The sequence below is a fragment of the Mus musculus genome, chromosome 8 (genome assembly GCF_000001635.26).
Source record: "Mus musculus strain C57BL/6J chromosome 8, GRCm38.p6 C57BL/6J".
NCBI classification, from domain to species: domain Eukaryota; kingdom Metazoa; phylum Chordata; class Mammalia; order Rodentia; family Muridae; genus Mus; species Mus musculus.
This window is the reverse complement of record NC_000074.6, coordinates 11,637,265-11,655,089: the sequence shown is the minus strand read 5'-3', so window position 1 is coordinate 11,655,089 and position 17,825 is coordinate 11,637,265.

Sequence of the window (17,825 nt, the reverse complement as noted above, 5' to 3'; positions counted from 1 at the left end):
GAGATGGCTCAGTGGTTAAGAGCACTGACTGACTGGTCCTGAGTTCAATTCCCAGCAACCACATGGTGTCTTATATGTCTCATAACCATCTGTAATGGGATAGGATGCCCTCTTCTGGTGTGTCTGAAGACAGCTACAGTGTATTCATATAAAATAAATAAATCTTTAAAAAAAAAAAAAAGAATCTAGTCGGGCAGTGGTGGTGCACGCCTTTAATCCCAGCACTTGGGAGGCACAGGCAGGCGGATTTTTGAGTTCGAGGCCAGCCTGGTCTACAGAGGTTGTTCCAGGACAGCCAAGGCTACACAGAGAAATCCTGTCTTGAAAAAGAAAAAAGGGGCTGGTGAGATGGCTCAGTGGGTAAGAGCACCCGACTGCTCTTCCGAAGGTCCAGAGTTCAAATCCCAGCAACCACATGGTGGCTCACAACCATCTGTAATGAGATCTGACTCCCTCTTCTGGAATGTCTGAAGACAGCTACAGTGTACTTACATATAATAAATAAATAAATCTTTAAAAAAAAAAAGAAAAAAGAAAGAAAGAAAAAGGAAAAAAAGAATCTAGTAGTTGCTCAGTCCTATGAAGCTAGCTGTTTCAGCTAGTCTTCTGTAGAAGTAGGTTCCAACAGATGTGCTGGCCAGTAAGTAGGTGTAAGCAGTCGAAGAATCAAGAGTGAATCTTACTTCTTCCAGCATAAGGCGTGGCCCAGATTAAAGGTGTGTACCACTACTCCTAGATCTGAGACTAGCTTTGTCCCAGGCTGACCTTGAACTCAGAGATCTCCTTACCTCATCTCCTGGGATTAAAGGTGTGTACTACGTTGCCTGGGCCTAAGCTTTTCATGGCCACTATGCCTCGAGATCTCCATGCCAAGATCCAGGTCAGAAACTTGTGTCTTCCAGTCTCAAGATCTGGATCACAGGTGTGGATTGTAGTTCATTCCAGATATAGTCAATTTGACAATCAGGAACAGCCATTATAACCAGGATCAATTAAATAATTCTTAATGAGAGTCTGCTATACTTATAGATTGGTAACTCATCCAGTCATTATCCTAGAGGCAGCTCTGGCCACTGAGGAGAGAGGATGGAGAGACCCAGAACCAAACAGTGAGCAGAGAACCCAGGCTGGAGGTCTCTATACAGTCTCTCCCCTCAAAACTGAGGAAGCCCAGAAATTGTGGGAGCTAGAGGGTTGAGAACAACAGGAGACAACAGGAGAACACAGCCCACGGAATGAACTAAGCAGGGCACATGCATGTTCACCAAGACTGAAGTGGCAATCACAGAGCCTGCATGGGTCTTTGCTGGGCCCTCTGCATATATGTTATGGTGTTTGGAGGGTACTCCTGACAGTGGGAGTGGAAATTTATGTCTGGGCTAGAGGGGAGGTGTGGGAACTAGGAGGAGTGGAAGCTGTGGTCAGGGTATACTGTATAAGTGACAAATAAATTTAAAAATTCAAATATATTTTGACCATATTCTCCCCACCATATCCTTCCACATCCTCTCCACTGCCCTATGCCCTTACTTTAAGTTCTTTCTCAAAAAGAAAGCCAAAAACCCAACAAAACCTAGAAAACAAAATACAACACCCAAAATAACAAATGAACAACACAAAAGCCAAATGAAACCAAACTATAACCAAATGAAAGCACAAAAATCAACTGAGTCCATGATTTGTTGGTCAGCTACTCCTGCACATGAGACCTACCCTCAGTGGTTTGTTTACCTAGTGTCATTTCAATGGAGAAAATGGATTTTCCCTCTCCCAGCAGGTACAAATGGGTTTGTTAACCCTTACCCTAGAGGCTAGATATTCATTCATTCATTCATTCATTCATTCATTCATTTTTAAAAATATATAACAAAAATAAAATATAATTTAAAAAGAAAACTATCATCAAAGTTTGACAAGACAGACCAACAGAAGGGAAAGAGCCCAAGAGAAGGCATGAGAGTCAGACACCCACTCACTTGCCCACTCAGGAATCACATAAAAAACATTAAACCACAAGTGGGGTGTGGTGGCGCACGCCTTTAATCCCAGCACTCGGGAGGCAGAGGCAGGTGGATCTCTTGAGTTCGAGGCCAGCCTGGTCTACAAAGTGAGTTCCAGGACAGCCAGGGCTATACAGAGAAACCCTGTCTCAAAAAACCAAAAAAAAAAAAAAAAAAAAGACAAAAACAAAACATTAAACCACAAACCATAATAAAGACCAAGAGGATGTGTGTGGTGCCAACCATGATGTTGCTTCAGTCTCTGAGTTCCTAGGAGCTCTGCTCATGTTGACTGGAGTTTTCCTGTTTCCTTGGTGTTCTGCACCCCCTCTGGCTCTTATTTTCCTTTCACATCCTCTTCTGTACAGGTCCCTGAGCTCTGAGCAGAGAAATTTGATGGAGGTGTGCCATATAACGCTGAGTGTAGTTGTGAGCTTTTTATTTGCTAACCGCCTGCTGCAGGAGAAAGCTTCACTAGCAAAGGCAGGCCAAGTTATTCATCTATTAGCATAGCAGACTATCATTAGGAGTCATTTTATCACTACAATTTTTTTAGATCAAGGACCCTGGGTTATTTAGTCTGAGGTTCATGGTCACCCAAGCAGTGTTAGGCATGGGTTCCATCCTGTGGAGTGGGCCTGGAGACAGATAAGTTAGTTATTGGTTGGCTACTCCCACAACCTTTGTGCTACGGCTACCTTAGCAGGTAGTACATCTTGTAGATAAAGGTTTTGTGGCTGGCTTGGAGCTTACATTTCTCTTTTAATGGTGTGCACCACAGATGTTGGAACATAGGGATAAAGGCTCTATGTAGGCAGCAGCTGGGCCTCTCCATGCTCAATGAGCTGTGCGGGTGTTCACTTCCTTCAGCAAGGGGAACTTGCTGTCAGATTATGGAGAGCAAACTATAGTCTTGGCAACAGGGTGGGTTGTTTGGAGAATTTCCTGGGGCTCCTTTGGCCAACAACTCAACAACCCAACCCCAGTACTAGGAGCTTCACTTGGTGTAAAGAGATGACCAGTTGGGGTTGTCTCTCCCATTGTTTGGCAGTTTCATTTAGATCACCTTCGTATATATATTTTAAGAGATTTCCACTGTTTTAGGTTTCCATACTACCCCAGAAGTGCCCCTGAATTTTAGCTGTCTCCCCTATTTCCTCCCAATATCCTCTCTCCCTTCCCCATCCCTACTTGATCATCCCATGCCATATACCTCCTAGTTCATCCATAAAAATTTATTTTATTGCCCTTTCCTAATGAAATCTATCTGTCTCTTAGGTCCCTTACTCTGTATGTACCCTCTTAGACTGTAGCTTGGTTATCAGTGACATAACTACCAATATCTACATATAAATAAAAAATACCATATTTGTCTTTCAGGATCTGGGATACCTCACTTAGGATGATTTTGTCCTAGTCCCACTTATTTGTCTGCAATTTCATGTCTTTTTTTTTTTTTGGAACAGCTGAGTAATACTCCATTGTGTAAATGAACATTCTCTTTATCCAGTCTTCAGTTGAAGAGCAAGGAGGTTGTTTCCAATTTCTGATTATTGTATGTAGAGACACAATGAACAGGACACAGTCAGTGCTTCTGTGGTAGGATGGAGTGTCTTTAGAGTATACGCCCAAGCTGGATCCTGAGGTAGACAGATGCTCTTCTTAAGTAACCGCCTCATTGAGTTCCACAGTGGTTGTACAAGTTTGCACTCCCAACAGGAATGTGTGAGTGCTCCTCTTATCCACATCCTCACCAGCACGAAGTTTGTTATGGCCTCCTTTTCAGTTGTAATTTTGTTAATTTGGATCCTCTCTCTCTCTCTCTCTCTTTCTCTCTCTCTCTCTCTCTCTCTCTGCCTTTTAGTTCATTTGCATGAGGATTTGTCAGTCTTCTTACTTTTTGAGAAGAGCCAACTCTTTCTTTAATTGATTCCTTGTATAGTATTTTTTTGGTTTTTTTTTTTTTTTTGGTTTTTCGAGACAGGGTTTCTCTGCATAGCCCTGGCTGTCCTGGACCTCACTTTGTAGACCAGGCTGGCCTCGAACTCAGAAATCCGCCTGCCTTTGCCTCCCGAGTGCTGGGATTAAAGGCGTGCGCCACCACGCCCGGCCCTTGTATAGTTTTAATTGTTTCTAATTTAATTGTTTAATGATGTTCACTGCACCATCATGGAGTTTGATTATTTTTTTTTGCAATCTACTCCTCTTGGGTCTTATTTCTTCTTTTTGGTCTAGAGTTTCCAGATGTACTGTTAGTTAATAGCATAAGATCTTTTTAACTTTTTTTTTTAACATTTATTTATTTATTTCATGTATATAAATACACTGCCGCTGTTTTCAGACACACCAGAAGAGAGCATCAGATCCCATTTACAGATGGTCGTGAGCCACCATGTGGTTGCTGGGAATTGAAATCAGGACCTTCAGAAGAGCAGTCAGTGCTCTTAACTGCTGAGCCATCTCTAATATAAGCAATTAATGCTATGAACTTGCCTCTTAGAACAGCTTTCATTGTGTCCCATAAATTCGGGTATGGTGTGTATTCATTTTCATTCAATTCTAGAAAGTCTTTGATTTCTTTCTTAATTTCTATCTTGACCCATTTTTTTGTTCATAGAGAATTGTTTCTGTTGGTGTTTAATCATGGCAGTCAGATACAGAGTGTAATTTCAATTTTCCAGTACCTGTTGAGACAGACTTTGTATACGAGCCTGTGGCTGAGTTTTGGAGTAAGTTCCAATCTTGGACTAGTTGAGAAGTATTCTTTGTGTTTGGGTGAAATGTTCGGTAAGTGTCTGCTGGGTCTATTCGGTTTGTAACTTCAATTAGCTCCCACATTTCTCTGTTTCATTGTTGTCTGGATGACCCATCTATCGGTGACAATGGGGTACTTAAGTCTCTATTAGTGTGTGAGGGTCAATATGTGATTTAAGCTGTAGTAGTGTCTCTCTTACAAACTTTGCTGCCCTTGTTTTTGGGTTTTTGTTTTGTTTTGTTTTTCAGAGACAGGGCTTCTCTGTGCAGTCCTGGCTGTCCTGGAACTCACTTTGTAGACCACGCTGGCCTCAAACTCAGAAATCCGCCTGCCTCTGCCTCCCAAGTGCTGGGATTACAGGCATGCGCCACCACTGCCCGGCTGCCCTTGTATTTCTGACATAGATGTTAAGAATTGAAATGGCCTTTTGATGAATTTTTCCTATAATGAGAGTATGTAAATGTCCTGTCCTGCCTCTTTTGATTAGTTTTGGTTTGAAGACTTGTCAGATATAAAAATGACTATATATATATATATATATATATATATATATATATATATATATATATATATATATATATATATGCTAGCTTGTTTCTTAGGTCCGTTTTGTTTTGAGTATCTTTCTCCAACCCTTTACTCTGAGTTGTTCTCTATCCTTGATGTTTTAAGTGTGTTTCTTGTATGCAGCAGCAGGATGGATCCTGTTCTCACCTTCATTCCATTTGTCTGTGTCTTTTTATTTAGGAAAGTGGGACTGTCAAAGTTGAGAGATATCAAACGTAAGTGTCGCAGGTCCAGAGGGAAAGGCTTGCTCTGTACAAGCGCTGAGAAAGTTTCCCCAGCAAAAGTGTTACAGCTCTGCTCTGAGAGGTATCCTGCAGATGAAAGCCAAGGAATACAGCAAAGTTACAGAGGAAAACAAACCTTACCTAAGAGATTTGTTAAGAGGGAAACCCCCAAGAGAGTGGCTGCCTCCGCTGGGTCAGGAAGCAGCAGAGAACTGGGCAAAATCAGGGTTTATATAGGGTTTCTTGGGGGGCAGGAAGAGGGAGGTGGTTTCCAGGGTGGCCTGGGATTGGTGGGACTATGTAGTCAAATTCAGGGATTGGTGGGATTTTTTGTTTTTGTCTTGTAGGGTGGGGCCTGGCCACTTTCCAGCCTCAGAGCTGGGGATGACCGCTACAGCCAGTAGAAAACTACTCTTAGAGCAGTTAAGGAAGTCTAGGGGCAGGGCCTGGTCACTTTCCAGACTAGGAGCTAGACTGGCAGTTACAGCTGTTTTAACCTTACTGTCCTGGCTGCTGGAGCTCCTCGGTTGGGGCCTGGGCATTTGCAAGCATCAAGTGTTGACAAAGTTTACAAAGTTTATAGCAGGGAAAGCCTCCCCTGCCTCTTCAGTTGGTGTTAGTTGGTATGAATGGGCATCATCAATATCCAATGATTGTTGGTTCCTGTGGTGGTGATGGTGGTGGTGGTGGTGTGTTTGTGTGTGTGCTTCTGAGAAACCAGCCCACCTCCATTCTGTAATCCGGAGCCATTTTAGTTCAGTTGGATTTCTGCTCACTATAAGATATAAAAGTTCTGTTTCCTGGAAACTGACCTACTGTGGCCTGGCAGTTTAACTATAACCCCATCCTTCCCACCCTCCCATCTGTTCCTGGAAATGTTCTGTGACTATTGTTCCAGGAGAGACTTTCCTAACTGCCGGGTCTCCTATGCAAAACCTCCCACCCTGTAGTTTTGCCCTATAGAAGGGGAGTGGGAAACTGGTTCAGGGCTGCTGGACTCCTGAATCCAGACAGAATCAGCAGGAGACAGCTGGACCTCACCTCCCATAGAACTTGTTTTCATTGGCCATAATTTGGGCTAGTGGTCTCTCTCCTAAGGTCCCTGGAACTAACACTTCCCTTCCTTTGGTTTTGCTCCCCTGGGATTATTCAGTCCCTGCTTTCTTGGCTGGACTTAACTTCTTAGGTTGGTATTTACTTTTCAGGGCCTCCCTCCCATAGGGCTAGACTTTTTTTTTTTTTTTAAGATTTATTTATTTATATGAGTACACTGTAGCTGCCTTCAGACACACCAGAAGAGGTCATCAGATGGCTGTGAGCCACCACGTGGGTGCTGGGAATCGAACTCAGGACCTCTGGAAGAGCAGTCAGTGCTCTTAACCACTGAGCCATCTCTCCAGCCCCCCCACCCCACCCCGTAGGGCTAGACTTATAGATATATATTGCTTAAATTCGGTTTTACCATTGAATATCTTATTTTTCCCATCTATGCTGAATGAAAAGTTTTGCTGGGCATATTAGTCTGGCCTGGCATCTCTGGTCTCTTAGAATCTACAGCACATCTGTCCAGATCCTTATGGCTTCTAGAATCTCCATCAAGAAGTCAGATGTGGCCAGGCGTGATGGCGCGTGCCTTTAATCTCAGCACTCGGGAGGCAGAGGCAGGCGGATTTCTGAAAAAGAAGTCAGATGTGGGCTGGAGAGATGGCTCAGCGGTTAAGATCACTGACTGCTCTTCCAAATGTCCTGAGTTCAAATCCCAGCAACCACATGGTGGCTCATAACCATCTGTAACGAGACCTGACACCCTCTTCTGGTGTGCCTGAAGACAGCTAAAGTGTACTTACATATAATAATAAATAAATCTGTGGCCCAGAGTGAGCAGAGGTCCTGAGTTCAATTCCCAGCAACCACATGATGGCTCACAACCATCTGTACAGCTACAGTGTACTCATATACATAAAAAATAAATAAATCTTTAAAAAAAAAGTCAGGTGTAATTCTAAGAGGTCTGCTTTTATATGTTAGTTGAGTTTGTTTGTTTGTTTTGTTTTCTGTTTTTCGAGACAGGGTTTCTCTGTGTAGCCCTGGCTGTCCTGGAACTCACTTTGTAGACCAGGCTGGCCTCGAACTCAGAAATCCACCTGCCTCTGCCTCCCAAGTGCTGGAATTAAGGGCGTGCGCCACCACTGCCTGGCCATAATAAACATTATTATGTGCCAAGGTGACTTTCTTTTCTGGTGACAGTCAGTTTGGTGTTCTGTATGCTTTGTGTACTTTGATATCTATCTCTTTCTTTGCTGCGATATTGTTGTATTTTCTGTGCCTTTCACATGTTTCTCCCTCTTCCTCCATTCCTATCATTCTTAGATTTCTGTCTTTTCATAGTGTCCCAGATTTCTTAGATATTTTTATGGCAGGATTTTTTTTTTTTGACATTTTCTCTGACCGGTGTATCCATCTCTTCTATCAGGTCTTCAATACCTGAAATTCTCTCTCTCATCTCTGTTACTCTGTTACTGAAGCCTCTGTGGCTCCTGTTCAAGTTCCTAACCTTTCATTTCCAGATTTTCCTCAGTTTGGGTTTTCTTTATTGATTCCATTTCATGTTCTGGTCCTGAGCAGCTTGCTCATTTCCTTCCAGTGTTTGCTTGCGTTTTCATACAATTCTTATGAAATAAGAACTTATCATATTCTCCACATACATCATAACCTCCATCGCATTCATAAAGACTTTTCAGGTCTTTTACTTGTGCTTCAGCTGTGCTGCAACACTTAGGGCCTGCTGTGGTAGGGTTGCTGGTTTCTGGTGGAGACACATTGTCCTGGTTGTTATTCTGCCCCCTCCCACTGGCATCTAGGCATGTGGGACTGGGGAGACTAATTCTAGGTGCTCATATATGGTCTTAACTTTTTCATGTGGGTTTTCTGTGGTTTCTTGATTCTTAGGAGAGGTGGCTGTGTGCAGCCTGTGGGAAAATCTTCTAAGGCCTTGGTATGTGTAGGTTCTGAGGATTCCAGGTAAAATGTGTTCTTGGTTTTGGGACCTGAGACTTAGGAATGGGGATGGGCTGGGGGCAGTGGAGGGGCTTCACAAGGGATATGGAAGGAGGGAGGAAGGCTGGGTATTCCACCAAGATTTGCTTAGTCAGCCTCCTGGGAATGAGTGAGGAAAGGCCACAGCAGGTCTGCTACAGAACTGGGGATGACTGGGGACTGGAAAATCAGAGTTGGAGCAATAGGGGGGGAGGCAGAGAGAGAGAGAGAGAGAGAGAGAGAGAGAGAGAGAGAGAGAGAGAAGGGTCTGCAGTTAGCCTGCAGCTATTCCATGCCAGGAGTAGCCTGTGGGTTGCTGTGGAGTGTCTGCTGAAGTTGGGTGCTGGGATAAAGTAGCAGAAAGAGAGGGAGGAGGGGATCTGTGGGATCCACTGGTAAGGGGGCCATAGGGGAGTAGGGAGGCTGCAGGAGGTATTCTTTTGCAGCGCTTCAGATGAGTCTGAGGATTTGGACTTGGGAGAGTGGGAGGAGAGTGAGAACCTGCAGTCCTAACTCCTTCCAGGCAAGAGTGGTCTGTGGTTTCCTGGGGAGTACCTCCTGGAGTTGGGGGCTGGGATAATGGGAGGGAAGCTAGTAGATCTGTGGGGTTCCGTGGTGATGGGGGGATGCTGCCATAGGAGTTTCACTGCAGAGCGGGCGGGCGATGAGGCTGGGGCATTGGACTCAGAGGAGTGGAGGGAGAGGTGAAGAAGATCTGCACTTAGCCTGCCTGCTTCCCAGGTTAGAGTAGCCTGAGTGCTTGCAGAGTGTGCCTGCTGGAGAGTGGAGGTGGAGCGCCTGTTTTTCCTTCATTAATGATTTTGTTTGTGGCTCCAGCTAAGCAATCTTTGATAGTCTAATGCCACGAGGGGCCTCTCAAGTTTCCCGTTTTGTCATTTGTGGTTCTTGTTACTGCTGCAAACACTGGTCCTTCTTTTCTTCATTATTTCTCCTCCTCCTCCTCCTTCCTTTTTAAATTTTTTTTTTCTTTTTTAAATACAAGGTCTTGCTTTGGAGCTTAATGTGCCTCAACCTCACTAATCCTACTACCTCAGGCTCTAGAGTGCTGGTATTTCAGGCATTCCTAGGTTACTGTCTTCCTCAACCTTCATCAACATCACTTTACAGAGTTGTAAACAAGCTATGTATTGAGATTGGGGCTGGTGAAATGGCTTAGCCGTTAAGAGCGCTGGCTGCTCTTCCAGAGGTCAATTCTTGCAGAAATTCAATCCCCAGCACCCACACGGTGGCTCACAACCATCTGTAATGGGATCCGATGCCCTCTCTGGTGTGTCCGAGGAGAACAACAATGTAATCACATATATAAAATAAATAAATATTGAAGAAGAAAGAAAGGCAGGCAGGCAGGAAGGAAAAGAGAGATCAGGTTCTGCTCTTAATTACTCCATAGAATAAAAACAGTGGGTTTTCAGGCGATGAATTAATTACCCTAAGACTTTTGTTTTTTTGTTGTTTGTTTTTGGAGACAGGGTTTCTCTGTATAGCCCTGGCTGTCCTGGAACTCACTTTGTAGACCAGGCTGGCCTCGAACTCAGAAATCCACCTGCCTCTGCCTCCCGAGTGCTGGAAATAAAGGCATGCGCCACCACACCTGGCTCTGAAAGAACCTAGTGGGGAAACCCCCACTCAATTCCCGATTCGGCGTGCACCCAAGAATCATGAACAGACGACCATCTTGATGTAAAAGCATGAGGTAGTTTAATGACGGAGCTCCGGGCCAACACATATCTCCCGCAGGAGACAGAGGTGTCAACCACATGGTGAAGCCATAATGGCAGAGCTCCGGTTCGAAATGTATCTCACACAGGAGACATTGGTTTCGACCCCGAGGCTTGGAAGCTAGTTACTTTTATAGAAAAGGGGTGGGGCTGGGGGAAGAATTGGCGTGGTTTCACATGATTGGTCCATTTAAACATCAACAGACTGTCAGAAGGGCGAGAGATAGGGAGCCACCAGGCCAGTCAAGACATGTAACGACGGGCTTGTCCAGGCATGTCCTGGCCTGTTCTGCTATGTTCTCAGCCCCAGGTTTCAAAGCTCACAAACAACTCTTTGGGCTATTTGACATAAATTACATGAATCACATGTCTCAAGTTTTATTTCCTTTTAGCTCCTAAGACTATTTTTGCTCCCATTTCGAGGCTAGAGGATGACTGTGAATCTGGATGGACACCACCTTCTGTCCAGCACCATCCGTGCAGTACACATTGACGAATGACTTATTTTTAAATCAGGCATAGTGCTGCACCCTTCAATTCCAGCATGTGGGAGGCAGAGGCTCTGTGAGTTCAGGACAGCCTGGTCTGTATATTAACTTCCAGGACAGCCAGGACTGCACTGAGAGACCCTGACTCAAACAAAACAATCAGTGAGTTATTCCTCAGCATGGAAAGGGTGTTACTATCCCTATAAGTCATCAATGTGAGTTGTGACTGTAAGAGCACATGATTGTATTTAAATCATAACAGGAAAAACCAAACCCAAGAATGTACTAGATATACCAGATCAATGGAAGGGTTAACACCCCTACTTGTTCTCTATAAAGAGGACAGTACCCCAACACTGGTTGGATTGGGCACTCCAGACCTTTGATTTGATACCAATGAGTGTCAAAAACAGGCAAACATCCCACAACTGTGCTGGGGCCTAACTCAGATCAATCCATGCTACTGATGTGGCCCAATGACCTGCTTTCTGTTGTCCTGTGGTTTGCCCATCTGGACCTACTGTGTGTCCTACCATCCACTCCGGCTCTGGGCCTGGTTCTCCCCTAACACCTCTGTAGCAACCCCACAGCTCAGCTCTCAAGTTTGTGATCTACAGTGGTCTGACTTCTTCCCTAAAGCTGTCAGAATCTACAGAGTCAAGATTTCCAAGCTTCGAAAATCATTTATTGTGTGTGTGTGAATATACTTGAGCAGTCTCCATCTACCATGTGGGTCCAGGGAATCAAACTTGAGTCCTCAGGCTCAGTGGCATATGCCTTTACCTGCTGAGCCACCTTGCAGGCGTTTCCATCCCAGCCTTAACCAGCAGTGTCTCTAACATTCAAACTCCTCGTGATAGTTAACACTGTTGGGTTTATGAGGTGGAGGAAGCTGAAATGCAGGAAAGGGCAGTGCAGCCTGCCAAGCTGCCAGCTGGGTATTAGATTAACAAGCCAATCACAGAGGTGCCTGGATGGCTGCCAAGGGGCAGTATAGAGATCTCAACTGAGCTGTACCCAGGACCAATTAGAAGTTTGTTTCCTGGTCATCTCCTGGGCAGAGACTGTGATGAGTCCCTTAGAGTAGCCTCTGACAAAAATAATAGTTTAATGTGCTGTGTCTCTCTTTATATGTGTCTTGTGTGTCTCTGGTCTGGTCTCATAGGTCCAATATATTCAGTGTGTTGTTAATATAGAAACAGAATTCTGACCTCAGAGGGCATAAGAGGTCATTTATTCCAAAGCCAATTATGAGTAACCATGGCCCAGGATGTTGGATTCATGGTACACCAAACAGTGTGTTTCAGTGTGATAGAAGCTTCATCAAGTTTTATAGTCACAGAACAATGTCATAAATAGAGTAGATTTTCAAATATATTGGTGGATAAATGTCAGGTAGGAAGGCAAGTCCGCCAAGTCTAGGCTACAGGCCTTAGGCGCTACCTGGTGACATTCTCAGTTTGTGGTTTGATGGAAGCTGGGGCTCTACTAGCACAGTTCACAAAGGATTTTTTTTCTGGTAGTTACAAGGGTGTTAAGCCAATCACAGAGGTGGGTATTAACCTGCAACATTCCAGCTTTCCACAACCACTGAAGTCTTAATCTGCCAACCAGTCGTATGCAATGGTAACTAACTCAAGTGCTGCCTTTTCTGGAAACCTCATTCACAATGTCCCACATCCAGTGTGCCTTCAATTGTGTCCTGCTCGGTCCATTGAGTCCAGTGTGTCTAGTCACTCCCAGCATGCCACGGACCAGCCTTGGTTTGGAGAGGGTTCTGAGGAAGGGGTGCTCAGGAGCAACAGAAAGAACTTAAAGTCAAAGCGTGGGCACAAGCTGACAACTGTGTTCTGCTTGAGACAGCTTTCTGGAGATCACCAGACAGCTCATCCAGATAGCTCCGTTCTCCCAGACCCAAGCCCAGTTTTCTATCTGCATATCAATTCAATCGTTCATCCCAGGTTCCACTATGACTAATCCACAAATCAGCATCCCCTGACCCCCACCCCAGGATTCTTAGCAAAAGACTGCAAGTATATTCCCTTCCTTAACATTGCGAATGAATTCAGGGATCTTTCTGTTTTTTGTGTGTTTTTTTTTTTTTTTTTTTTTTTTTGGTTTTTCGAGACAGGGTTTCTCTGCATAGCCCTGGCTGTCCTGGACCTCACTTTGTAGACCAGGCTGGCCTCGAACTCAGAAATCCGCCTGCCTCTGCCTCCCGAGTGCTGGGATTAAAGGCGTGCACCACCACGCCCGGCCTCAGGGATCTTTCTGCCTGCCTTGGTAAGCACAGACAACATAGCTGGGTAGGATCTCACTCTGAGATGCCATGCCCACCACGCCTGGGCCTAACCTCCCTCTATCCCAGGGTAACCTTGAATCTGCCTTCTTTTGTAAGCACAAATAATAAAATTAGTTGGGTGGGATCTTGCCTCCATGATCACCACTCCCTAAATCTCTTAATCTCCTTCCTTTTTTATTTTTCTTACAAGCTGGCTCATAGTGTAGCTGCCTCTGTTTTTTTAGGTCTGTGAAGCTCCTTAGACAATTCATACTGCATCCTTATATTTTTACATAGTTGAGAAATTATATATTTTTGAACTTATATTTTCAGAGTTCTTTCCAACAGCCTTAAGGGCTGTCCTGAAGGTCATGGCATTTACCATTTTGCTAAGACACACCCTCATCTTCCAGACTCACATAGCTTCTAATTATCATGAGGTCATTAACCTTGGCAGAGAAAACATTTTCTGATGGAGGAACATGAAGTAAGATTGATACATTTTTTTATATATACAAACAAATGTCACACCCAGCATCCTTCAACACTCATGGAGACTTACGTTTTGCTGGCTTTGTTCCAGAGGCAGGTACCATGTCATGTCAGCATTAGCATCTGACGGTGTTTTACTTGCCAAGCAAAGCTCTAAGCCATCACTGTTCCAGAGATGCATGCTGGGATAGGAGGTGAAGGGCTGAAGGGTGACCAGCCAAAAGGCACCAAGGGCAGTTCTATGTATCCAGATCAAAACACTGGTTTCTAGTTATTCCCTGCAGAGTTACATGTCCTGGCTAGGAAACTGAAGCTCTGTCTGCATAAGGTACTGAGCAAGATTACAGATTGCTCTCTCCTATATGAAACAAACTAAGGAGACTGGGTTTGTCTTAGTTAGGGTCTGTTGCTGTGATAAAGCACCATGACCAAAAGCCACTTGGAGAGGAAAAGGTTATGTTAGCTTAGAACTCACTGTCAATCAGCAGCTAGTCTCAGTTGACCTTGACAATGACCCTTACAGCTGGACAGAATAATTACCGTCTTACCTTAGTGAGACAGGAAACTAAAGCAGAGAGGCTGGGAACTCTCTCCAGCATATAGTTTTCACACACACCATCCCAGCCTTCCCAACAGAGAGGGCAAGGCCAACAGAGAGATTAACTGCCCCAGTAGAAAGCCTCCAGGGGAACTGCCACTAGAGGTGTTGTTTTCTGTTGCCTTTGTTCCATTTAAGGAGCCTCCCTAGGGCCCCTAAAGAGATTGCTTTCAAGTTTAAAATAACCAGGAAGGGTAGTGAAAGGTTCTACCCTGTCTTCACTGTAGAGACTGTATTGTGACATTAGCATTCGCTGGCTTGGTGACTTCTGTGCAGGTAAGAGTCATTTTGACTCTTGTTGAGGTGGCTAAGATGATCTTCTCCTTTGTAATGAACAGTTCTAGTAATATGTTTGTATATATTTCTTTTAAATGTGGGGTCTCATGTAGCAGAGGCTAGCCTTGAAGTCCTATCCCAAGTTCTGGAATTACACCAGCTTCTCTTGGTGTTCTTTCATAGTAAATGTGGTAGTAGTACTTTCAGTTAAAGTCAGAAAGTGACATCACTTCAGTAACATCAGGTCCAAGGGCTGGTCAGCTGGTGGCCAGGCAACATCCTCTGCCTGGTCTGGCACAGCCTGGGTGGTGAGGAGACTTCCTAGTCTGCCATTCAGGAGGCTGGAAACCCAGCACCCTGGCTCAGGTGCTGAAGCACTCCTGAATAGTAGCAGCAAAGACATAAGCAGACCAGTTGAACACATTTTAAATGACTACGTGGCTGTGATGCTGAAGTCCACCTGACCGTCATCTTACCCCTCAGCTGCTTCTCAGGGCAAGGAACTCTTTTCCTACATAGCAGCACCTGACGTGCCCACCGCTATCCCCCGCCACTCCTCCCATCCCCACCCCCACCTCTGTGCCTGATATAGTTCCAAGTGTCTCTGTGTTAAAGGCTTGATCCCGAAGTGGAACTGCTCCAGGGGCAAAGGGACCTAGTAGAAAGGACTCTGGGTAATGGGGTTTGAGGTGGGGATCTCCTGCAAAGGGAACTATGGGACCTGCCTCTCACAATGGGATGCTCTGCCACACGTGCCTGCCATGAGGGAATTGCTGCTTGGGACCCAGAACTATAGGGCCACCCAATCAGGGACTGGAATCCCCAAAACCATTAGCTAGAATAACCTTTCATGTTGTTCATGCCTCAGTTATTTTAATACAATACCACTAAACTGACTTAACACAGTACCCTTCACCTTCTTCCCCAACAATGACTTCTGTTCCTATCCATGTGACAAATGGAGTCTGATCTTGTGTCTGAGTAAAACATCCTCCCTTTTAATATTTGTACTCAGCACTTTAAAAAAAAAAAAAAACAAACAAAACAAAACAAGGCACTTGTAAGACACTGAGAGGTAAATTCTATAACTTTTGTTTGTTTGAGATAGGGTCTTTCCACTTAGACCTGTAACTTGCTATGTAAACCAGGCTGGCCTCAACTCGCATAGATCCTCCTGCCTCTGCCTTCCAAATGAGAAGAGGTGTGCATCACCATGTCCGGAAGCTCTAGAATACTGAAGTTCACTTTAAGCAAGATCTTTGGCCACCCTCCTTCTGAAAATGGGCTGCCAACTGATTTGAATCTCGGTTTTCAATTTTGTGTCACTTGGCAAATGTTGAGTGAGGATGAAGCATGAGGTGGGGGTAGGGAGCTGTCGGGAATCGGACAGTCATGGACTGAGAGGAGTGAGAGTTTCTGCTCCAAAACAGACATGCGCAGCAGGAAGACCAAAGTCTACCTCCATTCTCAAAGGCATCTGACAGCTTTCTAGTCAGCAAGGGTCTGTGAAGGCTGGGCTGGGTATGTGGTTCAGTTGGTAGACTATTTGCTTAAAATACAAGAATTCTAGAGTTCTGGCTGGGCAGTGGTGGTGCACACCTTTAATCCCAGTGCTTGGGAGGCAGAGGCAGGAGGATTTCTGAGTTCGAGGCCAGCCTGGTCTACAGAGTGAGTTCCAGGACAACCAGGGCTACACAGAGAAACCCTGTCTCAAAAAAACCAAAAAAAGAAAGAAAGACTTGTAGAGTCTTGTTGGGGATTAGCCTAGAGACTGGAGCTAGGCTCCGGTTTTGTGGAGGGGCAACTTGGGAACTAATGCTAGGTACCTGACTGTTAGTTTACCTGAGTTCAGTTTAGGTCAGGCTCTCTAAAATCGAGTCTGAACTTAAAAGATTAGGCATCTCAGCTCCTTTCATGACACTATCTTTGGTTGGAAAAACACAATTCCTGTTTTAAGGGCAGGGTACTTCTTTGTATTTTCTTTTACAATAACTGAACAAAATGTGGCATGGTGGCACATACCCTCAATCCCAGCAGACGGAAAGCCGAGGTGGATGCTGAGTTCCAGGCCAGCCCAGGCTACACAGACCCTCAAGAAAACAAAACAAAAATAGTAGTAACTAAGCAAAATGTGGGTTACCCGCCAACTGGAGTGCTGACACTTGATACAGCCAATCCACAAGTCCCACCGCAGACACTGGGGACCCATTCATGAGGACACACATCAGTGTATGCATGGCTATAGAAATATGCATATTATGTAAGTAATTGTACAAACTAAAAAGTGGTCTTGAAGAAAGATCCATTCTAAGAATCCAAACATTACATTTTATTTTACTAGACCTTGATACTGTGTGCAAAATAAAATTCACGGTGAAAATGCAAAGCATGGGCCAGTGAGATGGCTCAGCAGGTACAGGAGCTTGCTGCCAAGGCTGATGAGCTGAAGACAACCTCACAAATCCAAGTAGTAGGAGAAAAAGGTTCCCAAAACTATCCTCAGACATCCACATGAGCCACGCTGCACATGAGAACATGTTTAAGGCGAACATGGGTTGGTCACATGATCCAGATCTGATTCTACACCCAAGGGAGTTCCCTTAAGTATAAATCTCAGGCTCACAGTCCCCAGAAGACAGGGGAAAGTGCCTCTCCCTTGTTGGAAAAGCTGACCAGGTACACCTGTTATCTTGCAAAATGAGACTCCTCTTTCCAGAGCTTAAGGGGATGCGCTCACATACAGGCCAATGGCATGTCAAACAAAACCAACTTCTCAGTGAAAGAAGCTTGAAACACAAGAGCCCACCATTCAGTGCAAGCACCCAAGTAATACCAAAACTATTACGCTGTGCTCTTGCCTCACCGATTATGAACTAGAGACAGACAGATGACGTCTCATATTTCCCACGCATTAGTCACTGCTCAGTGAATTAAACATCACACTTGTCTATGTAGACTGGAACATTTCTCAATATCACCTTCACAGGGAGTGTTTGTTATTTGAACGGATGGCTGTGTAGTGTGTTCACCCGGTTAACAATTCCCCTTTATCAATTGTCTGGTTTCTGATTACTTGTTTTATGCTACTTAATGTTGCAATGTAAGGTATGTAGCCTGGTGGCATATTTATAATCCCAGCAGCTGGGAGGATGAGGCAGGAGGATGATGAGTCCCAGGCCCCAGTTTCTGCAATACAGTAATTTTAATCTCTACTATGTAGCCTCCTCAAGGATAAACATACACAAGGAACAAATATATAGCAAAAGGGAAAAAGTAAAACTTCATTAAGTAAAAAGTAGAAGCTGGCCGGTGGTGGCGGCTCACGCCTTTAATCCCAGCACTTGGGAGGCAGAGGCAGGCGGATTTCTG